Below are 15,934 nucleotides of genomic sequence, written 5' to 3'. Positions count from 1 at the left end.
AGCAAAAACAAAAGTAATTTCGTAGACATTATAACTCCTTGAAAGGATCACCGACTGTTCTATTTTCAGTAATTTATTTATTATTTATGTTTTATAGGTATAACAGCTCTGTTTGTTTACCTGTTCATTTGTTCGAAGAAGTTATTTAAATATCGCCAGCGAAACATAGCACTCTTACACCCGTTATGGTCGACGTCTGGAGCACGTCGAACTTGTCTTTATGAAAACTGTATGAGAAGACGCAATGTCCCGGATAGGTAATTAAACTGATTCACTACACGATTGCTTGTTGGTTCCCGTTGGGCACAATTTTACGTTACTGAGGCGAAACCCAGCGTCTGAGTAGAAAACTTCAGATTAGCGCCACATATTCTTTACATGTGCCATAAACTTGCTAGAAAGTTTTTCACATTTCAATAAACGTGCTCTCGCACTATGGAGGGGGGCTTCTACGCGCAAGCGTAACCGTTGAACTCTTAAAAACTGCAGCGTATGTCCGAACCCACTAAGCCAGCGAACGAGGAAGGCACCTGCGGCTGAAGAAAATCGCGCCGGGGAAAGTACCAAGGAGCGCGTGCACGCGGCAAAGTACCGCCACCTAGAGAGAAGTGTAGGTAACGTTGGGTAAAGGCGGGAAGCACAAACGGGACGAAGCATCGCGGAGAACGAAGGTAGGCAGAGGAGCGCCGGGTTGACCTCCTCTGTCAGTTGCTAAAGGTTTTGTTTGCAATACACACGTACTGGGATAACATCGCGCATGCGTGCCGCCCACTGCGTGTGCGAGTTAAGGCGTGCGACAGTGAGTCGACGATGGCGGCTCAATGTCGCGTGCGCAGGGCTGGAAGCGCGCCGTATTCCGTCGCGCGCGGGACACCGGGGGAAGGAGGCGGGGCGTTGTACTTCGTCCGCGCGCGGGCGAGCGGGCTTTATCATGAAAGCAATCTGACTTGGTGGCACAGTCTAGGAGGGCCGACGGCTCGCAACTTTACCTGCGCTGTGTTTTACCTGCGCCTCAGTTTGCGTTGAAGCGTCACAGCGAAGAATGTGTGCACTGTATAGACCAGCCTCATTTAGTTTTGGGATTTTGGCATAGCATGTAACAGCCGTGTTGTGAATAGAGATAAAATGCACATGACACTAAAGCTGTTACCATTGCGGGGTTCACAATTGGCATTATATGATATTAGAGGTGGCCTCAGGGTGAACGTAATCAATATTGTATGCATCGCCGTTTGTCGTATGGGAAATAATTGCCCGTTTCACTAGAGCATTGCTGCACATGAATATCGACAGGTTCGTTCGACCTGGGTCCATTTCTGTGATAAGTTGCACTTTGTGAGTATCTAAACTAGTATGGAAATTATCATCGGAATCTACACGCGGCCGCCATCTGAAAGAACTAGATGGAATTTGACACGTGAGCACTGCACATGTGGCTATGGCCTAATGGTTACAGAATCATGCTGGAGAGCTTAAGGCCGAGGTTTGAATTAGGCATCCGGACGTGATTAATTTTTATAATGAATGCGAATCAAGTCGACAAACACCCGACCGACCGACCAACCCAAGTGGAACAAAGAAATAGTAGGCAAACAATTGTTCGCTTTAAAACAACTGCACCCGTTTCCTTTGGCGTACTTCATCCTAAATAAGACATCATTGGTGGCGCCCAGCAATTTTGACCGTTGTAACACGTCATAGGGAATGAAAACAAAACAGAAAACGTCCCTGATTCCAGTCTCTTTCAAATTCTTTGAATTCGATAAACTGTAAACCGTACTTACCGAGGACGCGACTACTCGATGCGTTTAGACATTACAACATGATAGGAAGAACCATCAAAAACTTTTTTGCAAGCTGTGTGAATTTCAGGGCCTTTCTTTTTCGTGCATTTATTGTCAGAATTTGTTTTCCCAGCAAGAAAATCTCACGACAAGCAGCTGAGGCGAAAGGTGAACACACCAGCAACAAGCAGCATCCTGAGGTACATCTGCACTAAAGCCGCAGGCACTGTGTATTGAAAGTATCGACTAATGCTGCCGTTATTGGTCGATGCTCAGTTTGAAATCGCTTGACCACTGCCTGGATTCCAAGTCGGATTATCTTTTCGTCGCCAGCTTGTGCTGAGCGAGAAGCAAAGGGTGCTGTACTGTGAACCACAATCGGCCCATTTCTTCCCGACATGTGCAGTTCTCGGTAACAACAATTTGCGAGCAACAGAACATAACCTATAGGCAACGTAACGTGTAGGCAGCTCGTGTTGTTCTTCATTTTGCAGCGAAGTTCCCACGGCGATGTCTATCATGCTGATTTGCAAGCATTCCACCGATAAGCGCAATGCGAACCAAATGCATCACAACCATACACTTGGAGGCATTCGGGCGTCACGTCGCTGGCGGTCATTTTGTTCGCTTCCACTAGGGCACGGCTAGACTCACCAGAGCGCGCCAGGAAATATTTTCGAACAAAGACGGGGTAACGTTCAACCTCTGCACGCCGAACGGCAAACGTATCCCTTCCGCTTTCGTGTGAGCGAGCAATTACGCGCGCTGTTATTTCCAGCTCAGCGAAGCAGCCGCCTCGAGCGATGGCTCCCCGCGGTCAGACAATAAAAGGCGCCATCGACCCACACCACCACGCCACAAAGCTCATGGAAGCTGACCACCGCGACGCTTTATTTTACGCAACAGTAACTGCAAGTCAATGGTCAATTTGAGCAGAAAGAAATGACACCCGCGGCTCCTACATCCAGATATAAATTGTACGGCTGAGCGGACACAGGCACACTCGGATCCATCCTGGCAGTTTCACGGCTTCGGCGTTGTCCTAGCGAACATAAAGGACGCGTTTATGATCCTTGGCCACGTGGCAACCGCAACATCCTGACGCAGCTTCGTACTTCTGGACGCATACGTGGCCAATGAAGGGTGTTAGACCATCTAAATAAGTCAAGGACACAACATACCAAGTCCAGAACAGCCCGCATGATCGAGACAATAAAGAAAAGTTGGTGTTTGATACGCGAGAATAAAAGAAAGTCCTGGAGTTTCGCGGGTCATGTGAAGCGTGGAACAGAAGACGGGCGGTTTGTGAAGGTAACAGAACAGGTACCAAGGGAAGGACATTGCATTCGAGGACGGCACAAAATCGGGCGATTTGACGAAAAAGAAAACTGCAATTTTCGCGCACGGGAGGTATTTAGTTGACGCAGTATAGCGCTTCAACTAAATCCGGCGATAAGCAAGGCACTGGTTTCAACGCATACCCCGGAATACGTTGGATGTAAACCAGTGGCCCAGGCACAAATACTTCAAGTTGATAAAACAATAAAGAGCGCAGAAAGAAGGACGGATTATGGAGCACTCAATCAAATTTTCACAAGTCGACTGCACTGTGAGATCAGGTATATAACAAGCTCGACAACTACACACCACCGACAATACCTGCATACAATCGTCCAGCCTACCACGTGAAATGATACAAACAAAAATTGCGTTTTTTATGCGTCGAATGGACCTAATTATTGCTCGGAATAATTAGTAGGAGAGGCTCGTGGTGTGTGTTGTCAATACGCGTGGCTGCATTCGCTGACTTCCTAACTTCTTTATTTCTTCCCGAAAAGCAATATCTTATTGCGCTTATGCATTATTTACTTGCACGTAAGAGGTATACGTGCTCCGATCTACTGCATCGCGTCTGGCACCAAATGAATTCAGAAAACGAAACATCGGGGCTCATTTGTTGTAATTGTAAGGCAAGCGATAAGTACATATACAAGGGTTTGCGGGAAACAATCACGTTTTGGGTGTTAAAAATAGGCATTTCGAACGCATATGTTGGACTCTGTGTTGAGCAACACCTTTGTCACGATGGTGTGCGTAAACTAACAGCAATGCTAAAAATTGCGTTGATGTTCATCCGATACTGCGTGCGGCACCACAAACGAAAGTGTGTATTCTTCTTCCACAATGGTTACAACGATATCCTCATACAATTTTTACGTTTCATCCATTCCACTACTTACAAGCTATGCCCACATGAATAATGATGGATGCAGAATGTGGGATGTCTACATAACAATCTTGAAGAACGAAAGCGACGTATGATGCCTGTCAAGGAAAGAGTAGTGATGGCAGATGAATTCACAGCGAACGTCACATATCTAGCTATATATTTAAAGATTGCGCACTTCTTATGTCACAGCGGCACATACCCGATATGTAAATCATGGAAATTATCGAAATCAAGGAATCCGATAACTTATTGTGGAAATACAATAAGTGTGACTGTTTTTGGCCTTAGTCGCACATGTAACCTTCAACAATATACCGGGTGTTTCAGAAAACAATATCAAGCTTTCTTAAACGTTGCCTGTGTCAGGCAGCACTAGTTCATGAGCTGTTCTACTCGTAGAGGCAGACATTACTTGCACAAAAAATTGAGATGCATGATAGACAAATGGACAATTCACTAATTGAGTTTTTAACTAATTACCTTACTTCCCATATCGCAATTTACAAATTCTAGCCGTTCACTTTGCAAGGTGGATCCACATGGAACGAATTCTCAGGACCACACCAGTTTCTAGACATTATTTCCCGAACTTTGTCGAGAAATTCATTGGCGGTCCAGTTATTTTCTTAACATAACATCTTTTTATGCATTCAGGCACAAAAGTAACTGAAATGCCAATGCATTTCTCCGCAAATTATGGGAATTAATATCTCAACTGGTGTCATCCTGACAATTCATTGCAAGCCCATCTTCCTTGCGAAGTCCACAGCTAGAATTTGTGAATTAATATATAGACCATGAAGTAATAGGTTAAAAGTAAATTAATTAAGTTTTGTTAATTATTCGATTGCGCATTTGCATTTCTTGTGGAAGTAGTGTCCCTTGCTTCGAGTGGACAACTTCATGAACCAGAATTACGTTACCTGCCTCAGGCAACCCTTAAGAATGCTTGAAAGTTAATTAAGGCAAAATGAGACATCCACCCAATCGTAGCTGTTGCTACAAAAGAACCCCATACCGATTTCTCGAAAGAAAAGCCTGGCAGTTGAAGAAAAATTGGTTCTGGCCCGGGAATGGAACCCGGGACCACCCCCTTTCCATGACCACCGCCTTTCCGGGGCAGCCGCTCTACCATGTGAGCAAACCAGGCGGCTAGCAAATGGCAAGGCGAAGTCAACTTTGTCGACAACTCAAAGCAAAGGCAAGAGTTTGACATAATAGTTATGCGGAAACCCGCAGGTATACAGGAGAAATTAATTAACGGAAGAATAAGACATGCACCTAATCGTAGCAATCGCTACAAAGGAAACCCATACGGGTTCCTCGAAATAAAAGCCTCGCAGTTGAAGAAAAGTGCGTCCTGGTCCGGGACTCGAGAAATTACTTCTCTTCGGCTTGCGGGTTTCTGCAGAACTATTACGTCAAACTCTTGCCGATGCTTCGAGTTTCGACTTTGCGCTGCCATCTTAGCCCAGATGGTAGAGCGGCTGCCCCGTAAAGGCGGTGGGCCCGGGTTCGAATACCAGACCTGTGCGAATTTTTCTTCAACTGTGAGGCTTTCCTTTCGAGGAACCGTATGGGTTTCCGTTGTGGCAATTGCTACGATTAGCTGCATGTCTCATTGTCCCTAAGTTACATCTCTCCACCTTGTGGGTCTCCGCAGAACAATTACGTCAATGTTTGAAAGTGTCCGCTCAAACAGTCGGGATATCGACAGATATACCTGCGGAGGCACCGACCTATACACATAACCAGCAGCTGCGGCTGCTGCTGAAAAAAAAATATCCAGGTCAAGTAGGCAACAAAGCTTTCCTTGTAAACAATCAATCACCCCTTAATAAATGTTATATGAGTTAAAGAGAAAGAAGTGAAACAGCATTACGACAAAACGAATCACTCAGAAGTGCGCAGGGTACACTCACACGGTTGCGCAGGTACGTAACTTATTCATGCCAGTGGCAAAACATGTCCTGACGACACGCAACGTTTGTGGCGTAATTTGCGCTATTTAGGTAAGAATGCTTTAACACGACCCCGTCCGATAATTTGTGCCCGTAGTGAATCGCAATTACTCTAAGCCTACCACGAGACACGAAATTTTATATGAAGTGCAATGAGAGCCTGTACGAAACTTAATCGATTTTTCCATTGTCTTCAGCTGTCTCGCAGTCGGCAGGTAAAGCCGGCGCGAGAGAGATAAACAGAAAGAAAGTGAGCAGAGCACATGAAACGAAGGATTTTTCTACGTCGGTGGCAGAGTTGACACTCTCTTAAGTCCGAGACTTCCGAGAGACGAATGACTCGCACACGTGAGCCCACTAATTCACCCGTTAAGGGCGACGTTTTCGACGCACTCCGAGCTTAAGGCTGTGCCAGTAGCTTTCTTCTGTAACGAAGAATGCCGAGAAGAAAAGACCGGGCTTGGATTAATGCTTTGCCGGGCGTTCGAAGGAGGCAATAGTTCTTGTTCTTTTTTTTTTCCTGGGACGGTTTCCGTGTTTCTCGCAATATTAGGCACAAGCAGAACGGGTTGATGCGGCTGCCAAGAAAGCGTCTTCCAATTCAGTCGCAATGCGTGCCCGTTTCCTTTCTCAATATTTTTTATGGTACACATCTGAGAAATTGAATAGCCGTATACGTACAGTCGATGGTTTCAAAGTTAATGACTGTACCAGGACACTCGAGGAAATTCGAAGGTGCAGCACTAAAGAAGGCAAATGTGTAATAAATTGCAATGAAGTGAACAGCAACGCGTAGAGAAATGAATCATAGAAGAGCCAAACCGTGTGCATAATAAATAACCTTTCAGTTGGTTTTCGCCTCTTTCCTTCCGTCTTTCAAGTCATTGGTATGAACCTTGCCTTCATACTTATACAATTCGATGGAGGCTCCGTAGAACTAACATGAAACGGAGATGTACTGTCATCAAAAACAAAATGCATTGCTGCTGATACTCTCCGTGGCACAGGACTTGTCGCATACTAATGTGATTAAGAAGGCCAATGAAAAGATGATCATGCAAGATGGCATAAAAAGCATGATGAGAGTTTGACAGTTTCATACCAAAATTAAAAGGGTGAAATGTGGCTCTGGTTTCCTCCGTGGGCGTCAGCATGACGATTAAGGCAGCCTTGTTATATTGCGCAGAACAGGTGCTTGACCTTGCCGCATAGGGTGCAGGCGTCATCGTGGATATGTCCACATTAGGGGTACGATCTTGTACGCGTTCCAAAATCGAACGGAGGCGTTCCGTTCTTTACGTCACGAAATAGGTGGTCCGTTCCGTTGCGTTTGTCCGATAGCAGATGACACGGACTGACTGACAGCAGATATCACGTCACAATTGACGTCAAGGCATTCGTCACGGTTCAACTTGGCCAATCGTGTGTGGCTCGGTGGAACGGACCGCCTCCGTTCTATTTTGGAATGCGTACAAGATCGCACCCTAGGCTTCCTGAAACACATTTGTTCTCGACATTAGCTCCATTGTAACAGGACATTAGTCAGGCCGTTCGGCAGCTTTAATTTCGTAGTTGAAAAATCAGAGAAAGAACTGATTGTTTCAGTGGATCATTCTTTTCTTGTAGCGAGTCTCTGTCATTAAAACGTCCAAGACATACAACGGTGAAGCTTAATAACTGGCTCGTTTAACTGAAAGAAGAAAAATGCGGCAGAACTTATCTTACGATTACTGTCGACGGTAATGCTCTAGCATCTAATCAGCATAGCGACACAACGTATTGCCGCCATCGAACCACCGAGTCATGCATGAGGCGCGCAGAGCATCGAGGCTCCTCTTTCATGCTTACCTCAGACGACGAGCAAAACGAGAAGTTAAAAGCTGGAGTTAACGTCTCGACAAGCGGACTTGATTAGAGTCGACGGTCAATGTTCATCGTGGCTCGTGCGTTCGATGATACTACTGCTAAAGCGATGGCTGCTCTAAGGGATGGTCCAAACTTATGAAACGAACCCCCGGGCCTCGCGAACATGTAGTGATCGTCGCAATGAAAGCGCAGAGGATCAGCAGGCACACAGGCGGTTGATTCGAGTGCTGCGATTCCATGATCAGGCTTCACGATGGCACTTGCTATGCCGGCGTTATTAGTTTTGAAGACGTCGTCTTTGCTGTGGCAAGACACGTCCGCATTCGATCTTTTTAATTATTATTCAATTACCCTAAAGACCCACATGTACATTACATAGGGGTGTTACAATAAATCACTGATAGTTGCAGTATACGCATTTAAACAGATAATGAATGCTAATATAAAAAGAATACAAGCGGAAAAACAGGAAAGAAGAAAAAAAAAGACAGCAGTACAACGACACGTCCGAAACGTTAAATGTACCTACAGCATTAAGATGGTTGTTACACAAAATCAACATTACTTGGACACTTCATACAAAAAGATGCTTGCTAAAAAGGTTGACATACCAGCAGATACTGCATGAAATAATAAAATAACACAATCAGAGAAAATTTTATGCAGTACAAGGAACGCGATGCTAACCTAAAACAGTCATTTGTCCAAGGAACACCAAAATATGGAGAAGAAAAAGCACACAATAACACAGCGATGCCTATGACGAATGAGCAAGAAAATCCTGCGTGAGTACGTTAAAATAGTGTTTTAGTTTTGCTAGGAAAGCATCATGGCTTAGACCTGATACGATTTCATTTCGTAACATACTCCAGCAATATATCGCGCGCAAGAACGGGCTACGCTTTAAAGGGGTGATCAAGGCGCGGGAAGATATGATGAGCGGGTCTGATGTGGGATGCGCTGAAAGACGACCTGCAGTGATAAAGCTGGTGAAAATGGGAAAGAAGTCCTATCAGCCTTCCATTTTCTAGCGAGGGGAGGTTTAGAGATATTTTAATGTTAGTGATGCTTGACGTTCGTGAGTAATTTTTCGTAATGAAGCGGGCTGCTTTGCTTTGGACTGACTCGAGCTTCGTTATGAGGTACGGCTGATGCGGATTCCAAATGAAAGACGCGTACCCCATATTCTCAAACGAACCAGTGTCGTATAGGCTAATAATTTAGTGGACTTGTCTGCAGAGTAAAGGTTCTGCCCAATGTTTCGGCCACTTCGGGGGACAGGGCGACTAATTCCTGTGGCGACACTCGTTCTCTAGAAAGGTGGTTCGAACCAGGGTTTCGGCACCAATTGTAAAGAACCGAGACGCACGCCATGGCTTTCCCGATCTTCCTTTTAAGTGGAACTTTAATATCAATGGTGATGGTGTCATGTACGCGAGAGGGGGCTGTCGTTGTATTCTGCATTAACACCGAGTATTGAGGCACGAGCGCCTCCAAGGGACATTGAAGCGTGTGAGAAGATTACTTGTATATAGCTAATCAACTGCTGCTTCCCTCGTTATTTTCATTTCCAGATACAGGCGTACTGAATTTTCGCGAATTAAAACCTGGGTCTTTTTCCCAGCTTGCCTGAGACACACTCACGGAAACCCTGAAAAGCTCGCGCTATAGTGTGCGTGGCTTTTGTGGCTGCTTTATATTTCGACCACCAGCAAAAACAGTAACAACCAGGGGAACGAAGGTTTTTTCAAGAAGCAGAAGTTCCACAAACTTCGTTACCCTGACGGAAATGCTCCTGTCAACGACAAAGCACTGACTGAGAGTGTCTCTTGGTATATTAGTAGGGAAGTCATATGACGCATAGCACTGCTTGCCTACCTTTGACAAATTAAATTTTTGTTTCCAATTTTGCTAATATTATGTTTGCTAAGATCGGCTGGAGCTGCTCTTGTGTGTGGGTTGTGAAATACGCCGTACCTCGTTAGCCCAGCAGCTTTGTCTACATTTGCGTGCCAGTCGTAGCACCATTTTGTCAAAAGCGACTTTCACATTGGCGAACTACGTACTCACTTTATACCTCAACACTCGGCTGCAGCAATGCAGTAGGGTACAATAAATGCTGCAGAAAAGCAACTAGGGCGTCGTAATGAAGTTTACTTTGGCTACGCCATCTTGAAGATCGACACCTTATACTATGTATCCTGAGCAAGCTGGGGGAATCACTGGTCATTTTTTCATCACGTACGCTTGACCAAGTCAGCATTTCTTGTTTGACCGTTACATGTAAGGTGACGAGTTTACGAGGTAAATAGTGTAGGAAACTCCTAGATATGCATGGCAGGCGACTACGAACGCATACCGGAAAAATGTGGCCGTCCAATCAGTATCAAAAAAATTCACAATAAAACTTATGTACATGATCATCATTACTGTCTTCGTCGCGTACAATAAAGACTTATTCAGCTGCAGTGATTGCCATTGAGCCAAGGAAGAATCAAGCAAAGATTGCCAGGTAAAGCACGTCCCTAAATTTGTGCCATAAAGTGCGTCACTAGTGTGCCAGATCCCCGTGACCTATGGCACGACTTATGTGGACAAACATGGTCGATGTATTAACGCGACCAAAGAAAACTCAACTATCCCTTGACATTTGCCTATCCGCATTTGGTAACACATGGTCACGCCTTACGCTCTGATCCTGTTCTTCATGCCACAGTTATCATGGCTATAGGCATCATAAATAGACATCGCGCGAACTTGTCGACTCATTTCATATGAAAATTATATATACGAAGTAGCCATGCCACAGTTTCACTATGTAAGAAAGATATGCGTCCTTGACAACCACTTGTCGTGTTCTCTGAATACCTTCTATGCATTTTTAAACAACCTAGTGAACATTACTCTTTAATAGTCACGATTCTACCAATTACGCATGTACTTAAGTGAAAGCAACTAGCTCTGTGTAAGCGCTCGTATTGTCGTCTTTTCTTTCTGCCTCGGCTCAGCTTGCGCTCCTTTTTATTTTATTACGACAATTTAATTACTCGACCTGATGACGATTCATGTGGGAGAGAACTACCTCTATTTGCTGAACTTCAGCATGCATGAAGTGTTGCTAGCACGTATCCGAGGAAGGGAAACATATAAAAATTAAAGTGAGAATGGCAACAGCTACAAAAACTTGTCAAATGTACAAGGCACCCAGAGGTGCTTGCAATAATGTTCAGAAACTGAACGTTCGGTACGATTGCGATCCCGAAAGTTCGCTTGTGTCCCCGTTTTTGGGCAGCACACTCACGCCTGAAAGGACGGTGAAGCTTGAGACCAGAACCCATCACTGTCGTGCACGAAGAAATCAGGGAAAGAATTAGCGGAAACGCCGAGACCAGGGAGCCGGAACAGCCGTCAAGCTGTCACCATCCTGGCGGTCTTGTGCGTCATCAAAACTTTGCGTAGTTCTTGCATCGTTTTATGTGGCAATCGCTCTTCGTATTGCGACGCCAGCAAGCGTCACACGTCACCGCCATGCCGATGAAGGCTCCCTTGGCAGCAGCCGCCACATAGGTGGAGACAATAGCGGCGCCGTCATAACAAACATGTCACCGCCAAATGGGTAATCACTTTGGAATCCCCGTCGAGACAGCTCCCTTTCACCGCGCTGTCCGGTGCCCAAGTTGTCGAGAGCGACTTTCCTGGCCGTGTTGTTCTTTCTTTTTTCATGCTCCTTCACAGCCTCACACAAGACGTTGGGTTTCCTTGTTGCACCGTGTCCCGGGGTTCAGACATTGTAATCGTTCTCATGTCTCACTACTGTCCGCCGAAAAAAAAAGAAAGTTTGCCCACGTGACATGCATCACTCGGTCCTGGTGCCACTGCGAGCTCTCTTGGAAGGATGCTAATGATATCTTTTTTCTAGACTGTGCTGTAGACGCCACCTTAATTCTCCTGCGGAAAATTATTTACCCGGCTGTCAGTTGTGCTGGCGAAGGCATTGGGGCAATCGGAAGGGAACAGCGTGCATCATTTTCTACGCAGTTTGTGGCGAATCGCGCGAAAAAACTCTAGCATTTCCGTTGTCACGTTCGTGGCATCGCCTTCACTACTCTGATCCAAGAAGCGTTTGCTCACACGAAGATTCACCCTGCCTGCCAGGAAGCATGTGTTACCATGCTGATGTATGTGTTAATGCGTGTGTGCATGTGTTAATGCAAATGTTGCCAAATGTTGATGTGTCTACCTTCTATTATCACGCGCGTCACCTTGCACCTGCTTCTACTCATGATGACTCTTTCTTTAAGCCTGGGTTTCCATTTGCATCTTTGGCTATGGACGGCAAGAAAGCCGGCAGCAGCCGCATCGTTTGCTTTGTTAATGTGTTCTCGAAGCCTGTCATTTGTGCATCTACCCGTTTGAGCAACGTAGGGTCATCCACACCCGAGAGGAATGCGAAATACCACACCCGCGATGCAATCAACAAATTTTTTTTATGTTCCTTTTCGCGTGTGGTACCTGGGATTCTTTCTGGCTTTGTGTTTCTAAGCAGGCTCACCAATTTATTACGCGCCCAAAAAAGAACGCTGATGCTTTTCCTTCCAGCAATCTGTTTTTATTCTGTGGGAGAACCTATGTATGTAGGGGATGATAACAACCTTTCTTTTGTCAATGTCAGTGCTTGTACCCTCCATTTGCTCCAAATTGCTTTCCTGCGCCTTGTTAAGCAATCCTTCGGCGACTGACACAAGCACGTGGCTCGGCTAGCCAGCGCTCTTTAAACGTGAGGCTTGCCGTCTGAAGCTATCGCGCATTAGGTGCTGGCTTGACTTTTTCAGTGCTTCGCTGAAACACATCTCCGCGATTCCCTTCTTCACAAGCTCCGAATGTTTCGAAGGTATATATAGCGACGATAACTGGAAACAAATCTTTCGTTGAAAGTCAGCCCTATGTGTGCGTCACATAGGCCTTTCTGTTGCCCTTGTCGTTCATCTTGCACTACAACAATATAATAGCTATCTGTTAGCTTTACCTGTGTTTGCTAATATTTCAGATAAGCTTTTCATTGCGATGAAATAGACAAAAATACAGAATTCACGCACTAGTTGACAGGCAAATGCTTATCTTTTTCGGTGCTTTCCATCGTATAACGTTCTTTTCTTATTTTTTTTTATTGATGGAAAGTTGAGTGGTTCGAAGTAGCGGGGGAAGGGGAGGGGGGCGCACTATTTTTATGCTGATTACCAAGTATGGTGCCCACTCTGACAAGCACGGAGATCTATTTCGAAATCATCGCACTAAACGTCCTGGACTGCATTCTCCTCTAGCCTGGCATTATCGATGCCTATTGCCTCATCAATGGTGATCCTCCTGGCGTCAGAGGAGAGGGCACAGCGGCAACGTCCTAGCGCGCAAGCTTCCTTTTGCTGCGTTCGCAGATGAAGTGTCCAAATACGAGGGTGTCGAGAAGTGCTGTAGCAAAAGCCCCCCGCTCCCCGCCCCCCGCCCACTTAATAAAAGAAATCGAAGGTAGTAAACTTCTTTTATCGCCTAGAATCGATGATGATGATGTTTGATGTTTAATGGCGCAAGGGCCAGGTGTGGCCAAAGAGCGCCATGCTAATGTTAATGATTTCGTAGTGGACAGATGGGTTCTGTGATCTTAATGTGCCGTGGCTGTAAAGGGGCCTAAAAGAGATGATCCAAATTCCATAAAATGTGCGAGTAATAAAATTATGGGAGTGACTATTGAAGTGTACTATGAACATTGGAAGGCACTGAGAAAAAATGATGCAATATATAAAATACGTGAGGTGCTAAAATGTCTGGAGCACATCTGCCTCAACAGAGCCCTTGAAAGCCAAGGACCTAGAGGCATGTGCTATGCAAAGAACACTATCGTAGATGTATCCTCTGGAAAGAGGATGCACTACGGAATAATGGGGCTTGTCACGTGTAGCACAACATCTTTCAAGTAAGCGAGGCCTGCTTTGGTCTTGAAAAGCGGTTCTACACCAAGAAACATAGCCGGATGCAGGGGGACATGATGGCTGTATGCAAAAGGAAAATGTTTCTTCCTGTCTCTTTCGGCTTCCCGGCACTCCAGGAAGACGTGGAGGACCGAAAGCTTGTCACCGCATCTACCACAGGTTGGAGGCTCGTTACCGGTGAGGAGAAAGTTATGAGTGCCGAACGTGTGTCCTATTCTTAGTCTAGTGAACACGACGTCTGTTCTTCGTGTTTTCGTTGTTGGGTGCCAGAAACCTAACTTAGGCTTAATTACGTGAAGCTTATTACTCGTTTCTGCGTCCCACAAGCGTTGCCAGTGGCTTCGTAGTTTGTTTCTGAGGAAAGGCTTCATGTCTGTGGCAGGGACTGCAGCAGAACGAGTACCCTGCGAAGCCATTGATTTGGCCATCTCATCAGCAAGCACATTTCCCTCGATTCCTCTATGGCCTGGAACCCAGCATATTACTACATGTCTGTGTGATGAGTAGATGTTACATAAGTGTGTGTAGAGTTCATTAAAGACAGGACTTGTATGCTTTTGTAACGAAATGAGTGCTTTTACATGACTTAACGAGTCTGTGAATATGATGGCTTTGTCAAGTTTCAGTGTCTTTATATGTTTTACTGCAGACAACACTGCGTAGGCTTCTGCAGTGAAGATACTTGTTAGGGGATTCAACACGTCAGATTCAGATAGAGAGTGACCAACAGCAGCGTAGGATATGCCAGCATGGGATTTGGACGCATCTGTGTAAAATTCGTAGCAGGAGTACTTCGATTGAAGCTCTCGGAAATGCATGGCAATTTCAAACTCAGGAGCGTGCTTCGAGACCTCTACAAAGGATGTGTCACATTCTATCACCTGCCACTCCCAGGGCGGCAATAGATTAGCAGGAGCCATTAGGCGATGTTCTAGTATTGGGACATCCATTTCTTCACTAAGTTCTCTTACACGTAGCGATAAAGGAAGTCTCATGGAGGGTCTGTTACGGAAAAGAGTTTCGCATGTTAAGTCGTTTACTGTCGTGAAACACGGATGTTCCTTGTTAGAGCGCACTTTAAGAAGGTAGGTGAAGCTGATGTATGTTCTCTGAAAATGTAGTGACCACTCGTCTGACTCTGCATATAGACTTTCGACGGGGCTTGTTCTAAATGCGCCAGTGGCGAGGCGGATACCCAGATGATGAACAGGGTCTAACATCTTTAGCGCGCTTGGTGCGGCGGAGTGATAAACCACGGCACCATAGTCCAGTCGTGATCGAACTAGGCTCCTATAGAGATTCAATAAACACTTTCTGTCGCTACCCCATGTTGTATGGGATAGGATTTTAAGTAAGTTCATCGTTTTAAGACATTTTGCTTTATTATATTTTATGTGTGGGATGAATGTAAGCCTGGAGTCAAGTATAACGCCTAGGAATTTGTGTTCCTTGTTTACGGGTATACGTTGCCCATACATTTCAACAGTGGGATCTGCAGCAAGCCCTTTTTTCCTGGTGAAAAGAACGCAAGAGCTTTTGTTGGGGTTCACTTTGAACCCGTTTTCGTCTGCCCACTTGGAGACTTTGTTTAAGCACTGTTGTACCTGCCGCTCACAGACTGTTAGGTTGCAAGATTTGAAACCTACTTGTATGTCGTCTACGTAGACGGAATAAAAAATAGATGGGGGTAATGTCTTACGAAGCGTGTTCATTTTAACTACAAAGAGCGTGCAGCTCAGTACGCCTCCCTGGGGTACCCCAGTTTCCTGTATGAATACACGCGACAGCGCATTACCTATTTTCACTCGGAATGTACAGTTTAGCAGGTAGCTTTCTATAATGTTTAACATAGTGCCGCGGATCCCCAGCGTCGATAGGTCACGAAGGATGCCATAGCGCCAAGTTGTATCGTACGCCTTTTCCATGTCGAGAAACACGGATAAGAAGGACTGTTTATGCACGAAGGCGTCGCGAATGTTTGCTTCCATGCGCACTAGATGGTCGGTTGTAGATCGTCCTTCTCTATAACCACACTGATACGGATCAAGAAATTTATTTAACTGAAGGAAGTGTAAAAGTCGACGGTTTATCATTTTTTCAAAAAGTTTG

The sequence above is a fragment of the Dermacentor variabilis genome, chromosome 10, assembly GCF_050947875.1.
Source record: "Dermacentor variabilis isolate Ectoservices chromosome 10, ASM5094787v1, whole genome shotgun sequence".
In the NCBI taxonomy this organism is placed as follows: domain Eukaryota; kingdom Metazoa; phylum Arthropoda; class Arachnida; order Ixodida; family Ixodidae; genus Dermacentor; species Dermacentor variabilis.
Note: the sequence above shows the minus strand (reverse complement) of the source record.